Here is a 13,431-nt window from a genome sequence, read left to right as displayed (position 1 = left end):
ATAAAGACCCTACAGTAGCAGCAAAAAAAAAAAAAACCCTCATAAATTATTAATCCCTTATGAGCAAGCACTGGGCGACAGTGGGGAGGAAAAACTACCTTTAACAGGAAGAAACCTCCGGCAGAACCAGGCTCAGGAAGGGACGGCCATCTGCCGCGGCCGGTGGTGGGTGAGGGTAAAGATAATATGAGGAGACAAGCTGAAGAATATTTCTAAGTCTAATTAAAGTCCAATTAAATAGTTTTCAAAAAGAATATACATCAGATGTTAATTCTGAGGCCAGACTAGATTGCTTTAGGAGTTGAAAAAAAATCAAGATGACAATTTAGTCATCACTACTGCCTTTAAAGCAGCAGCTGGTGCAGTTTGTCTACACATATTTCCACTGATACGTCTATTTTTCTTTCTCTGCTTCCATTAGCTTATAGGGCATAGGTTCGGGATACTCAATTTGATATTAATGTTGACAAAGCAATTACAGTTTTTGCAGCAAGAACACAAAGTCGCATGACTACTATTTCTTTTCTTGTTTTCAGGCTTGTTTTCAGGCTCTTTCAGGCTCTGAAACACAATGATTTGTTCTCCCACATCGCAGTCAGCTGTGTTGGAACTCTGCATGCAGCACAGACAGGAGCAAAAAAGTCGACCTATAAATGAGAAAAATCGACTTATGCGACTTGGTCTCTTGGATAGTTTGGCTGCTTCCTCTATGAAAGTTGTAAAAATTACGTTGTCTATGAGTGGGAGATTTAACTCCATCATTAGCAGCACTGTTTCTGCACTTTGCCACTTTTTACATAGTTTTTTGAAAATCATCTTGTCAAGCCTGTCGGACTCCATTAAGAGAATTTCATCAAAATTATCTTCGATTTCAGCCCAGATTTTGCTGGTAAGCCTCTTGTAAATGGCTTCAACTTCTGCCCAACTGATGATTTCACCTGACTTTCTTACCACTCGCATGACCAGGGCTTCCATACAGATTTCCAACCAATTTATGTATCTTTTTCTGTTTTTTTCCATGTCTATTGGAATTCCTGGATCACTCCTACCTGTGTTTGTTGCTATTGTTTTTGAATATGCACTTCTTTGCTTTCTCTTCGCTAGTTTGGCTACCTCTTCTATCAAAGTTACAACAATTACGTTGTCAATTAGTGGGAGATTTAACTCCATCATTAGCAGGACTATTTCTGCACTTTTCCATTTTTTACAAAGGGCGTTGAAAATAATATCGGAGAGCCTGTCAAACGTTGTAAGGAGATCTCCAAAAATTAGATCCTCGATTTCAGCCCAGATTTTGTTGGTAAGCCTCTTGTAGATGGTTTTAACTTCTCCCTGACTGATGACTTTACCTGAAGTTTTTACCAATCGCATAACCAGGTCTTCCATAAACAGCTCATAAAGCCTTCTTTGTGTCTTGTGTATTGGAATTCCTGGATCACTCCTACCTGTGTTGGTTGCTGTTGTTTTTGAATATATGTTTCTTTGATTTCTTTTCATTAGTTTGGCTGCCTCTTCTATAAAGGTTACCACAATTGTGTTGTCAAGAAGTGGGAGATTGAATTTCATTATTAGCAGCACTGTTTCTGCACTTTTCCACTTTTCACACAGGGCTTTGAAAATCATCTTGTAGAGCTTGTTGAAGTCCACTGCGAGAATGTTATCAAATTGATCCTCGACTTCAGCCCAGATTTTATTGGTAAGCCTCTTGTAAATGGCTTCAACTTTTTCCTCACTGATCACTTCGCCTGATTTTCTTACCACTTGCATAACTTGGTTTTCCATACAGTTTTCCAACCTATCTTTGTATTTTTCTCTGTTTTTTTCGTTGTCTATTGGGATTCCTGGATCACTCCTACCTGTTTGACTGGTCATTGTTTTTCAATATGCGTCTCTTTGCTCTGTCTTAGTTAAAGATAGCTTCGAAAATTGTTTAGTGATATCGAGACAGGGGATATATTTAAGACCTCTGTCCTTTCATGTTCAAACCCTTTGATCTTAACTCCGCCCATTGAGCAAAATGGGCGGGGCAAAAAGCAAAAAGTTCAAGCTCACTGCTGTAATTATATATCATAATAATCTGACAATACATATAATACTGGCCATATTATATTTACATTACCACAGTGAGATGATTTTAGTCTCATTAACAACATTAGCTCATTGTTATTTACTAACTAATCTTGAAATGACTGTTCAGTACAGAAATGAAGCCCAACAATCATGTTTTACAGTCCCGTGGTCTCAGCCTCAGATACTCAACTAATCAAAGTGATGTCATGACAAAAATGAATGACCAACAAAACATTTTTTCTCCTTCATTTCTGTCTAACTATGCTGTATGTAGCGTTTCTCGCGGTTAGTATCATGGTTGCTAGGCAACCTGAACAGCGCGACGAAGGCTAGACCGTCCCATTTCACAAGCCTCTCACTTCCGCACTTCTTGTACTTATAGTATGCACCGTACGTAGTACGCGTAGTGCGCGTACTTCAAGCGTGCAGACCCTGAATTGGGACACAGCCTGCATAAAGGATGGATGACCGGATAGCACTTAATGAGGTCACGTCCAGCGGATGTGTGGGTGGGAGCGTACTGCACAGATTCTGGGTCCAACAATGCAACATGACAGCCTCCACAAGCGGGATATTTTTTTGCTACATTTTTGCACAATGACAGGAAGTGCTGTGGCGTCATCCATCCTTTATACAGTCATTGGCCGAACGCATTTGTCACATGCGCGTCACGTTTTTGCTCAATGGGCGGAGTTAAGATGAAAGGACAGAGTACTTAAATATACCCCCTCTCTCTATATCACTAAACGATTTTCAAAGCTATTGAACAGAGAGAAAATTTAAGCAAAGAAACACAGATTCAAAAAGAATGGGCATTAATTGCTGTAAGAATTGTAATTGTACTTGTGCTTGCAATATCAGCATTATAACAACGGACACCAACAAACACAAACAAAGAAACACCCACGAGCCCAGAAAAATAGAAAAAAACAATACAAAATACAGATTTTGGTTGCAAATGTGTATGGAAAAGCTGGTTAAGCGAGTGGTAATAAAATCAGGCAAAGTCATCAGTGGGGAAGAAATTGAAGCCATCTACAAGAGGCTTACCAATAAAATCTGGGCTGAAGTCGAGGATAAATTTGATGAAATTCCCTTAAACAACATCCAAAAACTCCACAAGATGATTTTCAAAGCCCTCTGCAAAAAGTGGAAAAGTGCAGAAGTAGTTCTGATATTCATGCAATTAAATCACTCAGCTGTAGACAACATAATTGGTCAAGTTTTCATAGAGGAAGCAGTCAGACTGTCCAAGGGACCAAGTCGTATATGTCGGTTTTTTTCATCTGTAGGCCGACTGATTTGCCCCTGTCTGTGTTGCATACAGCCTTCCAACACAGCTGACATGGAAGCTCAAACCAGTGTACCAGCTTTTATTTCAGAGCCTAAAGAAAATGTAATGCCCGGAAATGTGACAAATACAGAAGAAAAAAGTCATAATCATACTTGTAACGCTTGTATTGACAGGAAAAACATTTTAATACAAAATCAGAAAACAACAGAAACCGATGAACCTGGAACTCCAATAGAAAAGAAAGATAATAGAGAAAAATACAGATTTGGGTTGGAAATCTGTATGGAAGCCCTCGTTATGCGAGTGGTAAAAAAATCAGGTAAAGTCATCAGTGGGGAAGAAGTTGAGGCCATTTACAAGAGGCTTACCAACAAAATCTGGGCTGAAATCGAAGATCGATTTGATGAAATTCTTTTAATGGAGTCCGACAGCCTCTGCAACATGATTTTCAAATCCCTTTGTAAAAAGTGGAAAAATGCAGAAACAGTGCTGCTAATGATGAAATTAAATCTCCCATTCATCGACAACGAAATTGTTTTAAGTTTCATAGAGGAAGCAGCCAAACTACCCAAGAAACCAAGTCGCATATGTCAGTTTTTCTCATCTGTAGGGCGACTGTTTTGCTGCAGCAGCAGACAATAAGGTTTCTGTAATGTAAGGAAATCGTGATATCGACTGAAAACATTCTTAAAAACTAACTGGAGACTTTAAATGAGCTAATTAAACATCATACTGGCTCTTTAATCGATGGAGTCATTTCTGAAGCCCCCATAAAAAAGAATAGAAAAGAAGATCAGGATGTTTCACCTCTTATTGCAAGAGGCTCCTTTGGAACTGAAGAAGCCTACCATTGATGATTTAAATCTACACTGACCATTCAGTTAAATATTAGGCAGAAACACTGTAACAAGCAACAGGCTGCAATGAAATTTAATCATGAGACAATTAAATTAAAAGTGTTTGTTCCTGTCAAGCACAAATTATTATTCTTACACTGTAAAATGTGTAAATTATAATAATTTACACTGTAAATTATGTTGTTTCAATATAAAAATATGATGTAAAGTAATATTCTTCATCTTGTCTCCTCATATTATCTTTACCCTCACCCACCACCGGCCGTGGCAGATGGCCGTCCCTTCCTGAGCCTGGTTCTGCCGGAGGTTTCTTCCTGCTAAAGGTAGTTTTTCCTCCCCACTGTCGCCCAGTGCTTGCTCATAAGGGATTAATAATTTATGAGGGTTTTTTTGCTGCTACTGTAGGGTCTTTATCTTACAGTATAAAACAACTTGAGGAGATTGTTTGATGCTATATTAAAATTCTTAAATTCAACTGAATCTTAAAAATATGTAATTTAGCATCACATCACCATAAAATCAACAACTGAAAAATAAAACAAAATAAAAAGAAAGACCTAAATTAAAACAGTTTGTGATTTGTCTTGTGCTTTCAAAATCTATTGTCAAATATGAAAAGTGCTGCATTTATATGTGTCACGGTTTGCGGGGCAAGCCGTGTGTAAATTATTAAAGGGCCTAGTGATGTGTCCTGTGTGTCGAAGCTTTGAAGCGTGTGTCGGGTAATCTCGGGCTAGTTTTTGTGGAGCGCGTATCGAGGCTTGCTTTGATTACTTTGCTTTGATTACGTATGCAGTGACGTTCGAGGCCTCGCGGGCAGTCCGTACCGCCAGATTCGAAATAAATTGGGCAGCAAAACACAGCTGATTCCCCCATCACATTGTGTTGTGGAATTGGATTACGTCCCAGTTACATACTTACTTGAGCATTTCTTCTTCGATGGAACCAGCAAGGAAGAGAAGATTTTCCCCTGTCTGGCAACATTTACAGGGAGTGCAGAATTATTAGGCAAATGAGTATTTTGTCCACATCATCCTCTTCATGCATGTTGTCTTACTCCAAGCTGTATAGGCTCGAAAGCCTACTACCAATTAAGCATATTAGGTGATGTGCATCTCTGTAATGAGAAGGGGTGTGGTCTAATGACATCAACACCCTATATCAGGTGTGCATAATTATTAGGCAACTTCCTTTCCTTTGGCAAAATGGGTCAAAAGAAGGACTTGACAGGCTCAGAAAAGTCCAAAATAGTGAGATATCTTGCAGAGGGATGCAGCAGTCTTAAAATTGCAAAGCTTCTGAAGCGTGATCATCGAACAATCAAGCGTTTCATTCAAAATAGTCAACAGGGTCGCAAGAAGCATGTGGAAAAACCAAGGCGCAAAATAACTGCCCATGAACTGAGAAAAGTCAAGCGTGCAGCTGCCAAGATGCCACTTGCCACCAGTTTGGCCATATTTCAGAGCTGCAACATCACTGGAGTGCCCAAAAGCACAAGGTGTGCAATACTCAGAGACATGGCCAAGGTAAGAAAGGCTGAAAGACGACCACCACTGAACAAGACACACAAGGTGAAACGTCAAGACTGGGCCAAGAAATATGTCAAGACTGATTTTTCTAAGGTTTTATGGACTGATGAAATGAGAGTGAGTCTTGATGGGCCAGATGGATGGGCCCGTGGCTGGATTGGTAAAGGGCAGAGAGCTCCAGTCCGACTCAGACGCCAGCAAGGTGGAGGTGGAGTACTGGTTTGGGCTGGTATCATCAAAGATGAGCTTGTGGGGCCTTTTCGGGTTGAGGATGGAGTCAAGCTCAACTCCCAGTCCTACTGCCAGTTTCTGGAAGACACCTTCTTCAAGCAGTGGTACAGGAAGAAGTCTGCATCCTTCAAGAAAAACATGATTTTCATGCAGGACAATGCTCCATCACCTCCGCGTCCAAGTACTCCACAGCGTGGCTGGCAAGAAAGGGTATAAAAGAAGAAAAACTAATGACATGGCCTCCTTGTTCACCTGATCTGAACCCCATTGAGAACCTGTGGTCCATCATCAAATGTGAGATTTACAAGGAGGGAAAACAGTACACCTCTCTGAACAGTGTCTGGGAGGCTGTGGTTGCTGCTGCACGATAATGTTGATGGTGAACAGATCAAAACACTGACAGAATCCATGGATGGCAGGCTTTTGAGTGTCCTTGCAAAGAAAGGTGGCTATATTGGTCGCTGATTTGTTTTTGTTTTGTTTTTGAATGTCAGAAATGTATATTTGTGAATGTGGAGATGTTATATTGGTTTCACTGGTAAAAATAAATAATTGAAATGGGTATATTTGTTTTTTGTTAAGTTGCCTAATAATTATGCACAGTAATAGTCACCTGCACACACAGATATCCCCCTAAAATAGCTAAAACTAAAAACTACTTCCAAAAACATTCAGCTTTGATATTAATGAGTTTTTTGGGTTCATTGAGAACATGGTTGTTGTTCAATAATAAAATTATTCCTCAAAAATACAACTTGCCTAATAATTCTGCACTCCCTGTAGATCTCACCTCTCCTAATAAAGTATGCACACAGTCATAAATATCACAAATGATAAGTACCATAATATAAATAAACAACAACACCGATCTTATAATCTGATTTGTCTTTCAGTTTATTAAAAAGTGAAGCATCACACACTAGTTTGTGTCATTATCCAGATGTACATAACCATGATTACACAGTTTCACAATCATACCAAAACACTGTCCTGATAGTTTCCACTTTCTCTTTTGTATCAGACATACTGAGACAATATTCGGGATAAATAACCATGAAAACAATTTATTTATTAAGTTTAAAGATTTACACATCACCTCATTATAATCATTGAGCGTATTTGACTTCAGTCGTCCACTTGATGGCGCAGTAGAGCCAATGAATCATCACAATGCTTCGAACCATGAGTCGACAGGTTGGATGGAAAGCTTCAGTTCATCACAAGGCTTGATCTCACCATCACTAAAAGGACCCTTTAAGCAGGCAGCTCAGATGCAAGTGAGTTTATTCATCTGATGATGATACAAACAGAAATGGCGAGGGTGAGCATGAAAACTAAGCAAAACCTAAACTGGGAAAACTAACAGAAACAGAGATGCAGGGTGACGCGGGGAGACACGGGGAGAGACAATGGAGGAAGATACGCAGACGAACCAGCAACTAACAGAGGCAGACACAAGGTTTAAATACACAGAAGGATAACGAGGGAATGAGACACAGAAGGAGGGCACAGCTGGGAGTAATCAGACATGACGGGCAGGCACGTGCAGAGGAGGGGGCGGGAGGGGCTTGAGCACCCAACCCTTTCCTGATGGGTGCCCAAAGTGCCCTTTTGTTGAGGCGATTTTTTTAAATGTTTTTTTTTTTTAATGTGTGTGTGCGTGCGGAGTCCTGTCCGTGCCCCTCAACAATAACATTTAACTATTAATCACAGTTTTGCTAAATAACAGGATCATCAGTGACATGATGCATCAGTCACATGATGACCATTAACCAATGATCGCCCTTGACGGCAGAGCGCGCTGGTTACGAGCCGGGAACGACCTCACAAAGAGCACGCGCATTTTTTGCGGTCCGGAGCTGTAGGAGAAACACAAATTAACTCAGTGACACAGACTGATGCGACAAAACCAGTAAGTAGGTGTACAGCGTACACTGTATTCTATAGCACACAGGAGTATTAGCTTATTATGTACACGTTGGTAAGTTTTCTTGTGGCAACTGACTAAACAAATGAGAGTGCTGTGTGTGTAACAGCGCGACAAACTTTGCCTGTCCTTTTATTAACTGCACAAGTAGTGCTGGTCATAGCTGCTAGCTCACTGGGTAATGGTGTCATGTGTCTGTAGCTCTGTCAACCGTTTTAGTGAACATATTTAGTTTTAAAGTAAGTTACAGGGCTTTTCCTGCCTTTCAGGAGGGCTTATATTTCACTAAAAATGATGTAATATTTTGAAGAACATACTTTAAGAAACAGATTATATTAGATTTATATTTTAAATATGACAAAATGCTCATACAGCAGTAAAATTATTGTATCTCTGCAATTTAAACATTTAATAAACTTTCTGCCTGTAGAGAGTGGATAGTCAAACATACATTATTTTATATTTATTATTTATTTTTGTATTCTTTTTACTTTATTATTATAGCACTAGGAATAAATAATAAGGGAAGGATTCTGGATCAGCTCCATGATGGAAACTTGTGGCCATAGTATATACAGTATTCTGAGGAAGGTCTAAAATGTCACTGTGCGTGTGTGTGTTTTATGTATATAGATTTTTTTTTTAATTATTTCTCATGATATAACGCAGTCCAGACATGCCTCTTAAGAATGTTTCGATAACATTTTCTATCATTACTTTATTATGGATTAGGTGTGAGAGTTTTTAAGTTTGGACAGTTAAATAATAGATTAATGCAATAGCAAATTGTGTCTTGTTCTTAGATGGACAGCAAGTGGAGAGTGATAGATGAGATGAGGAGATGGAAGGAGGAAGAGAGGCAGAGTAAGTTACAGGGCTTTTCCTGCCTTTCTGGAGGACTTACATTTCACTAAAAAGTTTCTAATATGCATGTCCACATAATTATGCATTATTATAATTATGATATTTAAATATGATATTTATTTTAACCTCCTAGGACCTGGCGTCCACATATGTGGACATCACATTTTGGGTTATTTAGACCAAAATACTCAATTTTGCTCTACAAGGGCCTGATATCCACTTACGAGGACATTATACTGCTACTGTTCTATCAAAATTTCAAATGAATATCCTCATATGTGGCTCTCATTTTTCCTAGAAACAAAAATCAGGTAAAAAAAAAAATCTGGTAATTCTTTGTTTTTACATTCATCGGGTCCCAATCAGCCCAAATGTCAAAGAGAAATTAAAAATGCATGCCGTGGAAGAGTTTGGGTCTTAGGAGGTTAAAGAACATACATTAAGAAACAGATTATATTCGATTTATATTTTAAATATGACAACATGCTGATTTTACAGCAGTAAAATTATTGTATCTCTACAGTTTAAAAATTGAATAAGCTGTCTCTCTGCACAGAGTGGATAGTAAAACAAATGGAATCATCATAAATACATTATTTCATATTTATTACTTTTTTTTTCTCATTGCTTTATTATTGTAGCTCTAGTAATAAATAATAAGGGAAGGCTTCTAGATCAGCACCATGATGGAAACTTGTGGCCATAGTATATACAGTATTCTGAAGAAGGTCTAAAATGTCACTGTGTGTGCATGTGTGTGTTTTATGTGTATAGATTTTTTAAATTATTACTGATGATATAACATTGTCCAGACATGCCTGGTAAAGACATGAGGAGGAACAGTGACAAAAGGAGCTGTGTGAGGCTACTAAAGGCAGTGGATCCCTCACCAGCTGGATTACAAAGAGCACAGGTAACATTAACACATGTACCAGGTGTTCAATGTGCCCCTTTTTAACTTTGAGCACCCGCCCCTTTAAATGTATCTGCACGGCCCTGGTGCAGAAGGCGTCGATGAAATTCGACTTTGCTGTGAAAATGTTTTTGAAGGTGCCGTTACGCTTGAGATATTAGAGACGCTGTCTTCAGGATTTATTCAACAAATTTTCAACAACTCGATCATCATGAGCAGTATTGTTTTGTTCAGTATACGGCTCGCCTGCTTCCTGCAACCAAACCTTTACATTGTCCATAAAAAACAGAGAATGCTATCACCTTAGACTGAAAATGTGCGGTTTGCCTTTTCACTTCATCTTCTGGCAGTGGCAAACTTAAAATAGATTCTTGCAAAGCGGTTGCATCTTGATAGCATTTAATAAACATCCCAAATTCAGAAGACACTTCCTTAACATTCTCATGTGAGGTCATTAACGAGGAAATTTTCCCCATGTACTTGGATGCTTGCTTATACGTTGAACTCCGCTTTTCTTGGCATGTCTTTATATACAAATCCAAACCTTTGGGCGTAAATTTGATGCTTCTTTTCTCTGCTTGCATCTGAGTGTCATCCTCTTGTTTACTTTTAGTATCTGACATTTTTATTGTTCTTTTGAATTATTTCAAACATTCCAAAGATGCACAGCACATTGAGAATCCACAGCATAAAGCACACAAACATGACATCCATTTACCTGCTGATTGCAGTGAGCAAACATTTCCACAACAAGCGTTGGCATGTTTCAATTAGCGATCCAATTTAGTACAACTTAGTTCATCAGTCTTTGTAGTGAAATAGCTTTGTAGTGAAATAATGTCTTCTAGCTTCACTGTTAAACAATATTATCACTCACCAGTTTTGATGAACGATTGACATGTTGATCCAGGCCTCAAGCACCAAATCCGTCTGGATTATTACAAAGACGATCCAGTAACTTTTGTTCGAGTTCAACAGTGATCCCTGAAATCCATATATCCAACATATCCATTAATTAAGGATTATTCCTTTGGTCCACGGGGCGGGTTTTTTACTTTGTGTAGTGGCAATTCCTTTTGTTTGACAAACCAAACATCCCACAATTAAAAGTCCACAAGCCACTGCTGCACTGAGATACTATTTTGTACGCAGGGAAAAGAAGTCCACTGTCTAAACTTGAAAGTTGCGTTTTTATAGTTTATTCATCCAGTTTGGCAAGCAATAACAAGATCCATTTTTTGTTACTTCCTGCTGTTTCTCCTGCTCTGAAAAAAAAAAAAAAAAAAGGCCCACCCCAGTGCATGCTGGTCCTATACCAGTCTCTTTATTTATAGAAAAAAATGGCCCAACAGCTCTTACTAACTTAACAAGGTAAACATCAAAATAAAACAAAACAAGGTTTCATAATTGATGTTAAAGGGCATTGGTATTTAAGCTTTAACGCCTCACTAGATGCACAAAATGCTCAGGAAGTTTAGTTGTTCATAATTGTTCCTCCTAATTCTAGTTTGCAGTTAACTACAAGTACTAGAGGTGGACGGATCGATTCAAGTATCGACAGCATCGATACCAACACTAGTATTGGTATCGAAATTCAGTGTGCAGCCCGCTGAACTCTGTTAATTATTTCTTTGGAAAAAATAAACCTCAAACATGCACTGTGAAAAATGTCCGAATCTGTTTGTGTGCTTTAGAGAAAGAAAAATTTACATTCCAGGTCTCCAAAAACCCAGTTTTAAAACACATGAAAAGCTCAAAGGTGTGTTTTGTTGTGTTAACTAATTATTGTGGAAAGTAAAAATCACAGTGATATAGTGATGATTAAAATGTGTTCAGAATTTGCAAATTGAGAATTCATCTCATTATTAATCATTAATCAACTTTGGCGATACTGGCTCTGTATTTACTTGTTATCAGATCAATACTAAAATTTGTTGTAGTGTCACAGCACTACTGTGAATGAGGGAAAGTGTGAATGTTCGACATTTTTGTTGGAATGTCCGGGCAATTATGTACATGTTAAATGACAAGATATACATGTTCAAATAGCGTCAATTAACACACAACTTCAGATTTTTTATTTCTATATGATAATATTCATGATTGAACAATAACAACAAGTACTCTGATGTCCGGTAATCATTATGAAGCTATAATCTAAAATACAATAACACATTAAGTTTTTGTGCAAAGTATCGGTATCGGATCAGTGTCGTCGATACCACCCGGATTTTACTTGGTATCGGATCGGAAAGGATCGGAAAGGAAATCAGTGGTATCGCACATCACTAATGAGTCTGTTTTTGCGTGTTTGTATCCGTATATGGTTTGAGTTACGGGTAATATGGGATACTTACACTTCCCCTTTTGTGTGTTGAAAAGAGTGCTCTTAAGAAACGCTGCGATTTTGTATAGCACAATATACCACACCCCGAGAATACTTCTGCTTTAACCTAAAACTGGGTTTCTTGCTGCATGCATAAGGTTATAGATTTTAAATGCATGCTCCAGAAAAACTATAGGAAACAGATTAATGCACTTCCTGTGATTTTGCATTTATAGAATCAGAAATGCGGTGTTTGAGAAAAGCAGGAAGAGAGAATATCCCTTTAGTAACAGTAACAGCATGTTTGTGGTGAGCGCAATGAACACTGACAAAAAAATTTTGGTTCATTAAATTAAAAAATAAAACTCCAAATCAAAATTGAACTTTGAGAAAACTGAATAATAAATACAGAAACTCTAAGTATGGTTTTATTTTTGCATCTTGTTAAACAGCAGACAGCTGAGAAAAAACAAGACACTTAACTGTCACGTGTATTCTGACAGTGCCTTTGAAGACATTACATCAGGGTAATTCATTTTTTTCTGCTGAAAGAAGCGACACCGTGTGTCTACACTGGTCCAAAAAATGAAAAGAATACTTTTTAATCAGAGTACAGCATCATGTCACTTACACTTCTGAGATTGATCTGGTCAGTTAAGAAACAGAGGAGTTTTTTTTAAATCAGTTTCAGCTACTTTCGTGTTAATTACGTTAACAACAGGTGCACTAGAGGTAGCAACAATGAGATAATTCCCAAAACAGGAATAGTTTTACAGGTGACTCGCATTTTTTCCCTCCTCATCTTTTTAATTTTGCATGCGTCTTGGGTCAGTATGTATATGGATCTCTGATTCATAAAGTGAATCAGATATTCTATCAGACTGTACTGTCTGTGCAGTATGCACTGGGTACTAATTGCACTGGTAACTGTACCATATATATTACAACAGACCATAGCCTCAGTTAATAACAGTTAGACTTTGCGCCTCACAAACCACCGTGAACTCACAGATAAGCTTTTAAGTAATAAGCAAGCTGTGTCTGTCCATCATTTTGAGATTATGATGAAATTGCAGAAACACAGCACAGAATTTTGAGCCGTCTATATAGACATTAGCTATATCTGGTTTGTCATAGTATCATGGAAATAAACTATACCGACATCTAACCCTTCAGACACCAGAAGGCCACTAGCTTCACCCTGTAAGGCTGAAGACATTAAAATTTTCTATTTTTATTATTAATTTAAGATTTTTATCTTTGTTTACAGCAAATAGATTCACTGCACTGACAAAATGAACAGAAATGAACTGTCCGAGGTTTTTCCCCCATAAACTCTTTAAAAAACATTCTAGTAAATGTTCCATTTGAAGTAATATATTATGACATAATAAATTTTCCTTTGACTTACTAATTGATC

General features: G+C 38.1%; 1 long non-coding RNA gene across 1 annotated transcript; it reads right to left on the bottom strand.

Annotated features, from left to right (window-relative positions):
- Positions 1-6,857: 6,857 nt before the first annotated feature.
- LOC120436253 lies at positions 6,858-11,194 on the bottom strand. Its single transcript, XR_005610278.1, has 2 exons — positions 10,563-11,194; positions 6,858-7,272 (listed from the first exon to the last, which is right to left on the bottom strand). It is a non-coding gene; the product is annotated as an uncharacterized LOC120436253 (long non-coding RNA).
- Between the last annotated feature and the right edge of the window lie 2,237 nt (positions 11,195-13,431).

Source organism: Oreochromis aureus, linkage group 23 (assembly GCF_013358895.1).
Source record: "Oreochromis aureus strain Israel breed Guangdong linkage group 23, ZZ_aureus, whole genome shotgun sequence".
Taxonomy (NCBI): domain Eukaryota; kingdom Metazoa; phylum Chordata; class Actinopteri; order Cichliformes; family Cichlidae; genus Oreochromis; species Oreochromis aureus.
This window is presented reverse-complemented; position numbering and strand designations above follow the sequence as displayed.